A 14,729-nucleotide genomic window follows, 5' to 3' on the forward strand; every position below is an offset into this window, starting at 1 on the left:
CACGTATGTATTATTCGTATCCCTGTACGAGTACATATGCGTCGCCTCACATTGTGCACCTTGTCTCATTAATGAGGGACATGTGGAGGCCTTTGGTTCGCGAGTGCGAACCGCCTCGAACCTCCAAGGCAATAAGAAGCGGTGACTTACCCATTCACTTTCACTTTTCACTTTTACTTTCCCTCTGCCTCGCTTCTACTCCGCCTGCTCGGGTCTGCGATTAGCTTTGTGGTCATGGTCGTTGCTGCATTAGGTGCCTTCAGACCGGTAATCTTCTTTTTAGTGCGTCTTTTCCATTTGTCTTTGGCTTTCTCCATCTCCTTTTTTTTGTATTCTTGATGTCCAGTAGTAGCTCTAGTTCTGAGTCAGGCTCTGGGTCGTCCTCGGGGGAGTCCGCCTCTGCTAGCAGGTCAGGGTCAAGTTCGTCGAGGAGGACCAAATCTAATCCGACCAGGGTTCCCGACCCGTACATGGTAGGCCATAGGGTGGATGTAATTGTCCCTGACGAACTCATAGATAGTGGGGATGAGGTGATTTTAGACTTAAACACCACTCCAGTTCGAGCAGATAGCCCCTAACGGACAGAGGCGAGTGAGGGGAGTTATATGGCCGAGGCGTCCACCTCTTTTATTCCGGGGCGGGCTGCAGAGGTCGTAGCTGAGGCTCAGATGGACGCCAATCCCCAGTACAATATTCAGGCTCTTTACGAGGAGAACATCCTTGATGAGTCCAAACTAGGGGAGATTAGGGATATGTATTGCATTCCTGAGCGGTTCAGGTTGAGAGCGGCAATAGAGGGAGATAGGGCTAGTAACGACAGTAACGATGTCTGTGTTTATGACAAGGCCCTAAGGGCTGGACTTAGGTTTCCCTTACATCCCTTTTTTGCCGAGGTTCTCCGATATTATGGCCTGGTCCCTGCTCAGGTTGTGTCGAACTCATGGAGAACGCTGGTCGACTTTATGTACTTGGTCCGAGGTCGCCTCCAAAGAAATTTGTCCATACCGCTGTTCCGTATGTGCGCGCATCTGAAGAGGCATAAGGACGGAGGTTGGATCTATATCAGCCAACGTCCTCAGGGGAAGATGATCACTGGCATCCCAACCTCCATACATAACTGTAAAAACAGGTTCCTCTATGTCGTGGACAGCGAGCTTACCGGGCCCTTGCCACTTCCCTTAAAATAGTCCACCCCTGACACGCTTGTGTTGAGTTGCAAGCCGCTCCTAGAGGGCGAGGATAAGCTCACGTTTGCCCAAATCTGTGAGGAGCTACAACGAGAGGGCCTGATCTATTGCTCGGAGTTCTCTAGGGAAGAGATCATGGTCGGGCTCAGCATTAGTACGGCGACCCAGGCACGTAGGTGGCTTTAGGCTAGCATTATTCCTGAGCTTTCTTTTTCTTTCGTTGTTACTGACGCCGGCTTTGTTCTTGTTGAATTTCAGAGATGCAGAAGCAATCCGGACTGGAGAAGGTGAGACAGAATGCCTTTGGCAGGGGCCAGAAAAGGAAGGCTCCCGAAACTTCCAGTCCTGCACCAGTCCAGGATGCATCGCCCAAAGGGAGTAAGCCAACCGTTAAGATCGTCGGCGCTTATGGCCGGGGAGCTGGATCTGGGCAGAGCGCCGTCCTCGGCGTCCCGCCTACCCTTATGTGGTCCGCGGACAATGTTCTCCCCCCAACTGGGCCGTTCAGAAGAGCAACACCGGCCTGGGGGACAGCCGGGTTGCTGGGGAGATAATCACCAAGGGCTTGCTGAAGGAGGACAAGCTCAAGGTTCTGAAAGAGCCTCCGGGCACGGCCGAGGAGGCTATGTTTTCTTCAATCTACCAGGTATTCTGATTTTTAGTTTGGCTCTTGTTCGTTCGCTGCCTGTCCTGTTACTCATATCCTTTTCCTTTTATTCGCAAATCGGATGTTACTATAATGACATATGCGAGAAGAGCCGGGGCTTCTCCACAACGATCACTCGATCTGAGGCTAAAAATGGCAGGCTGAAGTAGGAAGTCGAGGAGCTGAAAAGGTCCATTGATGAGAGGGACAAGGAGATCAGGAGGCTAAACAGCAAAATGGCTGCCCAAGGGGAGAAGGCTCTCGACGCCCTCCACAAGCAGAGAGAGAGAGAGAGCCAAAAACAGGCAGAGGGAGGCCGTTCAGAAGAAGGAAGACGAGCTCATCAATCTGTCCACTGAGTCCTACAAGTTGGGTTTCACAGACTGCCTCGATCAGGTCAAGGGGACTAACCCAAATGTCATCCTGGAAGGAATTACCATACCAGAGACGGAGGCCGGGGAGGCGGACGAGCAGAGCGCCCTTCCAGCCAGGGGTGTTTCGGTGGCAAACGACCCTCAGGGGAACGAGTCGTGAGGATCCCTGATCTTCTCGTTCTGTTTTTGCCTGTCTTGACCTACGTGATGAATTCTTTTTGTTACTGCCCTTGGAGGCTCATTTTTTGTACATCTGCCCATCTGGGCTTTTATGAATAGTGAATGTTCTGAATGTCTTACAAGTGCTGGACTTCTTTGCTTTCGCTTGTGCTCGTATATGCTCAAAACTGACCATACTTGGTTTCACTCCCAGAGTGAACCAAGCAGTTAACCCGAGCTTAAGAACTTAAATCCTATTAGAATGTTGGTTCTGCCCCGGTTTGTTCCCGACCAGGAGTTGACTCCTGTAGACACCCTCATTTTGCTACACTTTAACCAACAATAACCTAATATATTGATCCGTGGAATTTCATTGGTAAAGTATGCATCCTCAAATTTTCTAAAAACCGAAGTGATAAAGAGATGTACCTGGTGAGATGATTAGATCCGAAAAATTGAAAAATACCCTGATTGGTGAATTTAGTGTGTTAAATCCATGTGAGAGCCCCTCTATCATGGATTTATATGTTTTAGGTCATTAATATCTCGATCTGACTTTACGGATCATCAATCAGGACAAAATAAGCTAGGGTCACTTCACAGCCCGGGACCTGATTCCATTCCGAGACCCGAGTTTCCGTAAATCGTTAGATCAAGGGCAGATCTTAACCTGGGTGTCTTTCCTTACCAAGAATTTGTGATCATTTAGTCAAAATAAGATCGATCAAGGTTAATCTCAAATTCAGATTAAGCATTGTGTCACTTAATTAAGCAAAAACCCAGTGAAAAATCACGGATCAATGTGGGTGAACGAGAGCCGTCGAAATAATTTAACCAAATTATCAACAACGATGCTTTCAGTACTTTAATTGTTGACAAAATTCATATTTCAAAGGTTAGGATCATTCATAAAAAATTGATCAAGTTGTTTGGACCAATTGAATCGTCAATTTGATCAACGGTTGGAAAAACGATTCGCTGTTAAAAACCGACGGCTCGCATTGGTCAAAAATTCTGAAAATAATATTTCTATGGCAATATTAGGCTTAAATGAAGGAGGAAAAATCAACGATTTTAATGGCGAAAGAATTATCGAAATCGGACTTCAAAATCTCTTGAAAACCGCGTTTTTCGATTTTTACATTCAAAATATTTGAAAAATCTTTTACAAGATTCTAGGAGATTTGGAGACATCATCTCGTCCATTCTTTCGATCAAAATTGATCTCAACCACCCAATCTTATTCCATATCATTGCAAAGATTTCAGGATATTTGGAGACCCGATCTCGCCCGTTCTTTCGATCACATGGAGATTGCAGTTAATCGCAACCATCCAAATCGTTGCCATTATCTACAAAGGCAACCAAATTGGACATTTCCTTTGCCTTGAAATTTGCTTCCAAAATCTACAAAGATTCCAAGGACAAATGGCATCATCTTGGACCTTGAATTGTTCCTAAATCTTTAGTACTTGATCCTGGCCGCATAAGTGCCTGCCATGGCTTAAATGGAAGATGCCAAAGAAGAGGGAGAATATTCTAGAAAAATCCGATCTTGGCCATTCTTTCCCCTTCCTTTTTCCATCACTCAATCTCCACCCTACACCTCTAGGCCCTAAAGATGGCAACCTGGCTCATCCCTCACCTATAAATACCCATGCTCTCTTCTTTCAAAGGGGAAGAAAAAAAAAGAAGAGGAATAAGACTCAAAGAAAACTACTAGAGAAATCCTCCATATCCCCGCCTTCAAATCTTGTCCTATTCAAAGGATACCCAAAATCTCCAACACAGGTAGGTGCACTATTCTTAGATTTTTCCAAGATTATTTGGTATTTTTTTTTATGTTTTTGCATGATTTTTAGCATTTAATTGAATTTAATTCAATATTATATGTGTGTGCTCAAAATCATGATCTATATGAGTGTTTCAATTCCGATTTGTCTCGAAATTTAATGCGCTGATCTATTCAAATAGACTAAAATAACCATCGGATCGGATCGGACATTGGATCAAAGGATTTTGAAAATTTGAGTGAAGAATGGAATTTTATTTAAAATAATGGCTGAGAAATTACAAAATTTGAAAAAATAGCTATCTCAGGATGATTTGTTTTGTGGAATTTAAAATTTTTCTTGTGTTCATCACATCAGAACAAGGTTAAAGGACATTTTCCGGAGTCGTAATTTTCTCGAAAATCGTGTTTTAAAAATAGAAAACTCTTCAAAAACATCTTTTTGACGAAGAAAAATAAAATGTATACTAAACATATTCCAAAATTAATGAAATTTTGTGGAAAAATAATATGATTCTGATACATTCTACCATGAATTTTTAAAGATTTTTGGATTCTGTTTGATATATTATTTAATGCTTTCTTTGAAAACTATCAGATGTTGTGAGAATTTTTACTGATATCAGATCAGCATTAAAATTCACAAAAGTTTTACAGTAGTCTTATATGTCATATTTCTTGCTGGTGTAAAATGTTTAATTGATTTGGATCTTGTTTCCTATTGGTTGTAGTGTAAGTTCATAATCTGCTCTTAAAATTGAAAAATCCGAAACTGGTAGTAAATAGTCTTTAAAATTCATGAAAATCTCACAGCATGCTATGTTTACTTATATCTTTCTACTGTAGAAATTTTAATGAATTTAGATTTCTATTTCTAGTAGTTTCTGTGTTATTTTTGCAATCTGGTCTTATTGTTGTTAAATCAAAATTAAATATGAGCTTAATGTAAAAATATGCAAAACTCTTTAAAAAAGCTACATCCCATCATGTCTTGTTTCTGCTGAAGTTTCAATTCATTTCGAATTCGTTTGTAACAATTTCACTTCTAAAATCACTCATATGGTTTAAAATTGATAAAATCCACTGAAAAACGGAAATTAATTAAAAATCATCTTAAAGCTTCTAAAGAATCTTAAAATTCTGTCACACGTTCATTCCTTAATCCATTAAAACAGAAATCTTAGGATTCTTAGATTCTCCTGAAAAGTGGCCAATGCATCCATAATCGTATCCCAATTGCAACCGATCTTTGAGAATTTGAATATTTAAGCTATAGCATGTTGTTTGCTCCGAGGTTACTGTCCACGAAAATCCTGAGAAATGCCAGGCTATTGCACAAGGAAAGAGCGCACGATTCCCTCCCTTGGATGTCATTCAAGGCCGAAATTTGTGAACCCTAGAACCATTGGTATTCCTTAAATGTCTAGAAACCGAAAATCCTCGAAATCTGAAATTAATTAACTTCAAGAACTGAAATCGATTCATCTCGTGTCTCTCGGAATCGTTGGATTACGGTTTCCGTCATAAGAACCATTAGAGCCCAATTTAGGAACACTGGTGTCGTGTCTTGTCCTAAGTTTTAGGGAGTCTTAGGTTTTAGGAGTCCTAGAGTTGGAGTCCAGCCTCATCACGGACGCTTGCTATGGATAGCAACCGTGCCATAGGTCTAGCTACACTAGTCACCCAATCTTTCCTTAGGACAAGCTTAGTAAACTAGGATGTAGGCTAACCTGCATTAGTTTAAGGAACAACTTGCATTTAGATAAGAATCATATAGCATCTTAGATGAAATCCTAGGATAATAAAATCCTCAACTTGAATTAAATAACTTCTCCTAAAACTGTTGAAACAGTCAATCCCGTCTAGGTCGGTGTCTTAGTTGAGTTAGGCATAAGTAGCTTAGCTTAGGTGCACCGAACTACGTCGACGTAGGCAGCTTGGATGTCTGATGGCATACCAACCGCGAGTCGGCTCCACAACAAATTGTGGGGTTTTGTATATTAATTTTCTTGTAAATGCTTAATTAAATCACTTAGGATTTTTTCATGAAATTAGAATTTTAGGAGAACTTTCACTTAGATTGAATTCAAACAAATTAAGAAATCAAGATACACATTTAGGATCTACATTGAAATTAGATCATAGGATGCATGTCACATAGTTCATACATTAACAAAGAGTTGAATGAGCCATTTAAAATAAATTTAAAAGACCGATTATCGGGCAGGAATGGTGCATGTGGTGGATAACTCCCCATACCTTCCATTCTTGTAACCAGGTAATGAGTCTAGATTTCTGGTTAATTATGGGTCCTAGATCCCACATCTAGATGGCGACTCTGTCACTCTCTTTTGTGTGGAATTCGGATTGCCTTAGTGATCCCAAGTTCACATAAAAGATGAATTAAAATCAATAATAAAAATGCACACGCCAATCGCGTGGGTACGAGAGACCAAGAGAGAGCTTGGCGGCTCGCGCCCCACCCCTCTCGCGGGATCGGGTCCTATAACTCCCGATCTTACTGGGATGAACCGGAGTGAACCGAGCATTTAACCCGAGCTTTGAGAACTTGGATTTTTATTTGGAATGTTAGTTTTCTGCCTCGGTTTGTTCCTGACCAGGAGTTAACTTCCAGTCTTACTAGGATGAACCGGAGTGAACCAAGCAGTTAACCCGAGCTTAAGAACTTGGATTTTCATTTGAAATGTTAGTTTTTTGCCACGGTTTGTTCCCGACCAGGAGTTGACTCCCAGTCTTACTAGGATGAACCGGAGTAAACCAAGCAGTTAACCCGAGCTTAAGAACTTGGATTTTCATTTGAAATGTTGGTTTTTGTAGACACCCCCATTTAGCTATACTTTAAAAAATAAAAGATTTGGTAGTTTGTCAAGTTTCGATTCCGTATTCCACCTAGGATTAAGCATCTGTGCATTTTATGGTAGATTTTGCCTCGTTGAAGGAATTCTGAAGTTGATTCGGGATCCTAAAGGTTTCTAGGGTGTTCCAATGGTATCTAGAAGATGAAAATCAAGTTTCCAACCAACTGAAAAAACCTGTTATTTTTAGAATTCTTGGGATTTCCCTCTTTTTTGCCAATTTTTACACTACAGGGGTATTTTGGTCATTCCCGATATGTCTCGTTTGACTCCCGAGTTATATTTGAGAAATCTTGAGTGATTTTACAAATTTTGAAAAAGCTGCTATTTTTTGAAACTCATGGGGCTTCCACATTTTCATTATCTTATTGATATTTCAATCATTTTCGTAAGATTTGGGAAACCTGCTAAATTTTGATCTCTCAAGACTTTCTCTTAGTCTTGCACTTTGGGGGTATTTTAGACATTCCAACATATCACATTTGGTCCCTAAGTTGTGTCTAAAAAATCTTGAGTCCGTTCATAAATTTTCAGAAATCTGCTATTTTTGGAATTTCTCAGGGTTTTCCCTAGTCTCGCCAAATTTTAGCACATCGGGGTAATTTGGTCTTTTCCTGTATAATTCTTTTGATCCCCGAAATATGTCTGAGAGATTATGAATGATTTCCTGAATTTTGGAAAACCTACTAAATTTAGAATTTCTCAGGGGTTTCGCTTAATTTGGAAATTCTAAGTGTTGAGCGCATTTTGGGTATTTTCAGGGGATACCAAATGATCATATTTAATATTGCTCACCGAAAGGACCCAATTTTAAAAGTTTTTATTTTTGAAGTTGGACCACAAAGACTTTCCATTTTAATTTTTCCCTTTAGGAGTGAACCAATCTGAGGGTATTTTGGTCGCATTTGGATGTCTAACAGTCAAATAGGGGCATTTTGGTCTGAAAAATTATTTTCCAAAAAAGATGGTCCGATCATGTGTGAGGGATGCACCATAAATGTCAAATGGGTTGGGTCCATATATAGAATGTTGAATTTAGAAAGATTTTATTGATTTTTTACAGAAAAACCCGAAACCCGTGTGAAATGGCCCATTAGGCTAAAGCCCGCAAAGATGGAGCTCATGTAGGTTCACCCACATGGGTCAACCGCCATGGTGGGCGCCTCACATGGCCGACACATATGAGTTGAGCACCCAACCTTGATGATGTCACAATGGTGACATCATATTTGTTAAATGAAAAATAAAAAGAATAAAAAAAGAAAAGAAGGAAAGAAGGAAAAGATAAATGATTACTTAAAAAGGTTTTCTTCCAAAGAAGCAATGTGGAATGAGAATAGCATGTCTTGATTGACAAGAAATTAAGATTAGAATCAAATCCAATTTGGAAACAAGAAAGAAAGAAAGCAAGAGGGGAAAATTAGAAACAAGCCAAAAATGGGAGCTCTCACATTGGAAACTACTATTTCTCTCTTAACTCTAGGTTTTTTGTATAAAAATCAAAGCAAACAATCCTAGGGAGGATAAAAAAAATCCAAATTCGTCATTTTTCTCTCTCCTCCCAAAAGAAAAAAAAGAAAAAAGAACCTCTTCTATCTTGAAGTGTGTTTATTTCTATCAAGGGTTTTTCAAAAAAGGGATTCTTGAATTTCCTTTTCTTCTTCAACAAATCACACATCAAGGATCTTTTGGGTGTTCTTTGGGTCTTCTTCATCATATTAAAGGGTGCGACAAAGCGTATACCTCGGATCTACGCACCCTAGAGACAAGGAGTGCGATCAACGGTAGGATCTTTATCTTTGTAATATCAAAAGTAGAAAAGCATGCTAGGGTTTTACTTTTGATAGATCAAATCAGTGAATTTTTCTTGAAATTCCAGTATGTTATAATATAGATTATAAGTTTTCAAAATAAAAAATTTCACAAAAAAATTAATTTTCCTCCATTTAATAATGATTTTCTTTTGTTTTTTATTCAATATGGATTTAAATCGGATTATCAAAGAAAGTGTTTGAAAATGTGCGTTTCTTTAAAAACTGATATTTTTTGAGATTTCTATAAAATAAAATAGTACTGAAAACTTAATTTCCAATCGCGGTTTGGCAGTTTAATTTTCATTCTATTTTTCAAAAAATAACCTCGAAAAGGGTCATTTCTTGATGAACGAAACCAAAAGTATATCAAACCATGTCCAAAATTTGTAAAATCTTGTTTCCAAACCAATTTTTTGATTTTCAGATTACCTAAAAATGTTTGGATTTTTTTGAATTTTTTTAATCCGGTTTTAAATTATTTTAAATTTTGGCCATTTTTAATAAATATCAAAAGGTTTTAAAAATTGATGAAACTTTCCAGAATTAATGTTCAATAATAAATTGAATTTCTCATGAATTATTTTTTTCAAAATTTTTTTTATTTGTTTTCTAATCGCTTCTTCGTTTTACGTGTCGTAATTCTTTTTTATATTAAATTAATGAAATTTCCTATCTTTTTCCTACAAACCAGTAGTTTAGGCCATTGGAAGGTTAGTGAAAACATTTCAAAAGATTTTACAAAGGTTTAATATGATTTCATAATTTTCTTTTAAAAAAAGGGTTTTAATTCGTAGGAAACGAAATCCCCTTGTTATTCAAAAATCAATTTTATGGAGGAACATTAATTATTAGGTCTTGAAATTTTGATAGTAACTCATATAACCTATTTTATATCTACGGGAATTTATACATGATTTTAGGATACCATTTAATCTACTTTTTAATTGATTCATTGATTTTATCCGAATTTTGTGTGAATTTTAATTGGCATCAAATCTTGATAAACGACTTTTAATTTTTATAGTAGTCTAATACCATGATTTTATCTATACTGTAACAGTTTTACTTTATTTGAGATTCGTATGCTATGAGTTGATTTATTAATTTGCAATCTGACCTAAATTTTGGAAATTCAAAAATTGATAGCAAAACTTATTCCAAATTCATGAAACTCTTCCAGTAATCTAAACTCATTAATATCTTGTTACTGAAAAAGTTGCAATGAATTTGGAGTTCGATTGCTTAGGGTTACTGTGTAATCATAACAATCTGGTCTTAATGTTAATAAATCACAACTTAATAGCAAATCAACACAAAAGTCAGTGAAAACTTCCAGAAAATCCTAATTTTTCATCATATATTTACCTTAAAATTGTTTGAAACAGAAACCCTAGAGGTTATAGATTCCCTTTGTAAATTGACTATGTTGTGACGGTTTAACTGCCGAGATCCCATTCGTAATCGTATACTAATTGTGATCGTTCCTGCATAATTTGAGCATGTAAATTATTGTATGTTGTTGGCTCCGAGGTCCACTGTCCACGAAAATCCTGAGAATCATGCCAGGCAATAATATATATAATTTATGTGTTAAATTATACAAGGATTGAGAGCACGATGCCCTTCCATAGATGCAACTCAAGGCTGAAATTTGCCAACAATAGAGCCTTTGGTATTCCTTAGATGTTAGGAATCAAAAATGTTTAAAAAATTGAAAATTATTTACTTAATAAATTAAGATAATTTGATCGATCCTTTTGGAACCATTGGATAACGGTATCTCTTCGTAAGGACCTTTAGAACCAATTAGGAACACTTACCTCGCGTTGTGTCCTAGGTTTTAGGGTGTCCTAGAGTTAGGGAGTTCAACCTCATCACAACTGATTTCTATTATTAGCAATTGAGTCATAGATCTAGTTACACTAATTACCCATTTTTCCCATAGGACAAGGCTAGTTACCTAGGATGTAGGTTCACCTGCATTAGTCTAAGGGATGTCTTGCACTTAGATATGACCATATAGCATCTTAGATGGATTCCTAGGATAATAAAATCTACTCAACTTGAACTAAATAATTTCTCTTAAACTGTTAAAACAGTCAATCCAGTCTAGATCGGTGTCTTAGATGAGTTAGGCATAAGTAGCTTAGTTCAGGTGCATCGAACTACGTCGACTCTGATCCCACTGAGGCATGGGTACGTAGGCAGCTTGGATGCTTGATGGCATACCAATCACGAGTCAGCCCCACACACGCCCCACACACAAATGGTGGGGTTTTGTATATTAGGTTTTTATAAATTCTTAATTAAAATATATAGGATTTTCTTCAAAATAGCATTTTAGGAGAATATTCACTTAGATTGAATTCAAACAAATTAAGAAAACCAAGATACACATTAGAGAATACATTGAAATTAATCTCAGGATGCATGTCACGTAGTTTGCACATTAATATAGAGTTAAATGAGCCATTTAAAAGAAATTCAAAAGAGTTAATTTTTATAATTGAAGACCGATTATCGGGCAGGAATGGTGCATGTGGTGGTAACTCCCCATACCTTCCATTCTCGTCACCAGGTAATGAGTCTAGATTTTTGGTCAATTATGGGTCCTAGATCCCTCATCTAGGTGGCAACTCTGTCACTATCTTTTGCGTGGAATTCAGATTGCCTTAGTGATCCCAAGTTCACGGAAAAGATGAATTAAATCACACCTTGCTAGGTTCTGTGGCTTACCCCTACCCTTATGGGTATTGGGTTGCATGTTTGTTTGCACCCTATGGCTTGTTTCTGCCTGCTTTGTGTAGGCACCCCATTTTGACCTGACCCCCAATTTTCCCCAATTTCCTAAAGTCGAATAAATTTTCAGAATCAGGTAAAATTCCTGAAGCCTGAGTCCTGAAATCGAACCCCGAGTCCCCAAAATCAAATTTCAAGTTCCTGAAACCGATTCCCAAAATGCCCTGAAAGCTAAGCCCCGAAATTTCTAAAATTTGAGGTCCAATTGCAGAAGAGCCTGAAAAATCCGAAAATGCCCGCTTGAAAATCATTTCTGGAAATATTCTGAAAGTCTGAGTGACTCCGAAGCCCCATCGGTATCCTCCGTTCAATTGCCCCCACCTTCGCTTTTATTTCTGCAAAAATTAGGCAACCTACAACATGCCCCAGAATTTTGGTATTGGCACTCCTCTATTTAAACACCTGGGCTCCGATGTATATCGGCACAGTCATATGCTGATATTTTCACTAACCCGGCTTGTTTTGGGATTCAAAAGATTATCAAATGGTTTTTACATTTTTTTTTTCCAAAATACTCCACAAGTGAAAAACAAAAAAAACAAGCCAGGAGAGTGTAATTATCAAAGTATGGATGTGTCAATATCATTTACCTGGAAAAACAACTCGGGGCAAATAATTTGCCCTTTTCCCTCCCTTCCTTAGACCACCCCCTGTAGCGTAGCAAATATGCTAAGGTAGGCTGTCCGAGGAAGAAAGGGGAGGCAATTATATTTTCTTTGTAGATGTAGGGTGAGCTAGCAAAGCAAGGGTGCCCATAGGTGAGAAGAAAAGGCAAATAGAGCATAAGGGTAGGAGGGTAAAATCACCTTATCTTAGGGGCGTTTTAGTAAAATAAGCCTTGCTTCCTTTGCAAGCAATGAACATGGGTTGTTGGATCAAAACAGCTGAGGTGTAAGCCTAAGATTAAGAGGACCATTCTAGATTTCTAAGGTTTGTTAAAGAGTATTAGGGCTAACAAAAAAAAGATCAATGGTGGAGAAAAGGAGTATGAGATATGGAGGGTGATGATTGACTTGCAAAAAGAAAAAACCCTAGTCTTGCATATAAATGAGGACTCGTTGGAAAAGAGAAAGGGGGAGAGGATTTTCTGCAGAGAGAGAGGGAGAGAGGTGGAGACCGAATCACCACCTCCGACCACCTTGTTGCCGCCGGCCGAACCACCATCTTCATCTTCCCCGACGATCCTCGTCGGAATCCGGTAAGCCCCATCACTTCCGACCAACTCCTCCCCACCCATATTCATCCCTCTCTAATCCAAACCCTCTCCACCACCCTCAGCCACCGATCTAACCCATCCAAACCCACTTCCTTTTTTTCCTTCTCCACCACCACAGCAACCTTGCCCTAACTCGGGCCAGCCACCGCTCGACCAAGCCCACATCATCTCCTCCTCCAAAACACATCTCCTCTGCAAACCCTATTATATTTCCTCTTCTCCGACCGCACCTCGTCAGAATCCGGCGAAGCTACCATCGATTACCACAATCATCCTCTTCTTCTATACACCACCACCCTCAGCCACCTCCTATTCGACCCATCTTCACCACCATTTTTTTTTATCCTCTCCGGTGACCATCATTGGAATCCGGCGAGCTCATCCCCTTTCGGTTGGACATTAAACCTATTTTCACACTTCTTCACCTCCATCTCAGCCATTGCTACCATTAAACCCATTTTTTGCACTTCCAAACCCACTTCATCTTCTTCACCCTCTTCTCTCCACCATCATTAAACCCATTTCACCCTCACCTCTGCATTTCTTCTTTCACCAACAACCACCTCTTCAAATTCGAACCATCTCTCCCACCTGCTACCACCACCGTTTTTTCATCTCCTTCGGTGGCCATCACCGGAATCCGGCAAATCCGGCCACCCAAACCCATTTCATTTCCTCCCATTTCTTCACCCCAAAACCCTTCTTTTACCATCAACATCCCCATCAGCCACACTCCAAACCCATCCTCTTCTCAGCCACACTCATAAACCCATCTCATTTCTTGGCCCAAAGGCCCAAAAACCCATTTGATTTTCTTTTTTGGAGTTGTAGAGAGAAACAAGGAGGGAGAGGAGGGTGAACGAAAAAAAAGGGGAGAGGGAGCAGAGAAGAGAAGAGTAGAGCAAAGCGGAGACCACCTTCTCATCATCTCCGGTAAGCCGCATTAACCATTTGGTCTTTTGCAGAAAGTTTTTTTTTTTTAAACTTGAATTGCATGAAGTTTTGATACCAACTAGATTATTTTTGTTTTGCTGAAAACAAATTTTTCGTCAATGGGGGTTCTCAATGGAAATATGCCATTTATATACAGTAACAGCCTTTTCTACTATAGTGAGATTGCTCTCTTATTCAGAGTAATCCTTAATACAAAAATAGCTTCGTACAGACTCCTTTGCTAAAATGGCCTTTGCTAGGAATGGCTTGTGCTAAGGATGACAAGCTGAGTTTTGTGTGGCTACTGAAGATGGTGGTGCTTATGTCTGTAGTGCTCTTTATTCTTTTGAACCCAATATTGTCTAGTTTCAACAAACGGCATAAATAGTTCTGTTAATTGCACAAGGTCAGCTATAGCTATATGTTTTGGTTTGGTAATAAAGGAGGCTATAAGCTTTTGACATCTGCACTATCATGTTTTGGTAACAATACACCATTAATTTCTTCTTGATGGTTATCCGCCTTAACGGATTTTATACTCAGTGATCCCTTGCCATATGATATAAATGCCACTCATTGGAGTTGAGAAACCAACTTGATATGGTGAAGTCAGAGAGCTCCAATTTCCATTAATGTACCTGACTTACCTAAGCCCAAACTGAGATTTCATCCAAAATCAATTCAGCTTACATTCTCTTTCAAACCTTTTAACCATAATTTCTTTGTCACCACAAGATAGTTACGACAATACCCATCTCAGTTGGAGCAACTTCTATGTAGAGTTTTGAAAAGTTGCCCATGGGAAGTGAACTATTACCCCAGGGGACTCTGTTGGTGAAGTTCAATTTTTGCCATGTAATTTGCTGCCAAGAGAGATTCTGTTGGTGGGGTGCGATCTTTCCCACGCAATTTGCTATCGAGAATAACCATCAC

This window comes from Tasmannia lanceolata, unplaced genomic scaffold (assembly GCF_043159265.1).
Source record: "Tasmannia lanceolata isolate RefF3 unplaced genomic scaffold, GAP_Taslan_0.1 ptg000008l, whole genome shotgun sequence".
Taxonomy (NCBI): domain Eukaryota; kingdom Viridiplantae; phylum Streptophyta; class Magnoliopsida; order Canellales; family Winteraceae; genus Tasmannia; species Tasmannia lanceolata.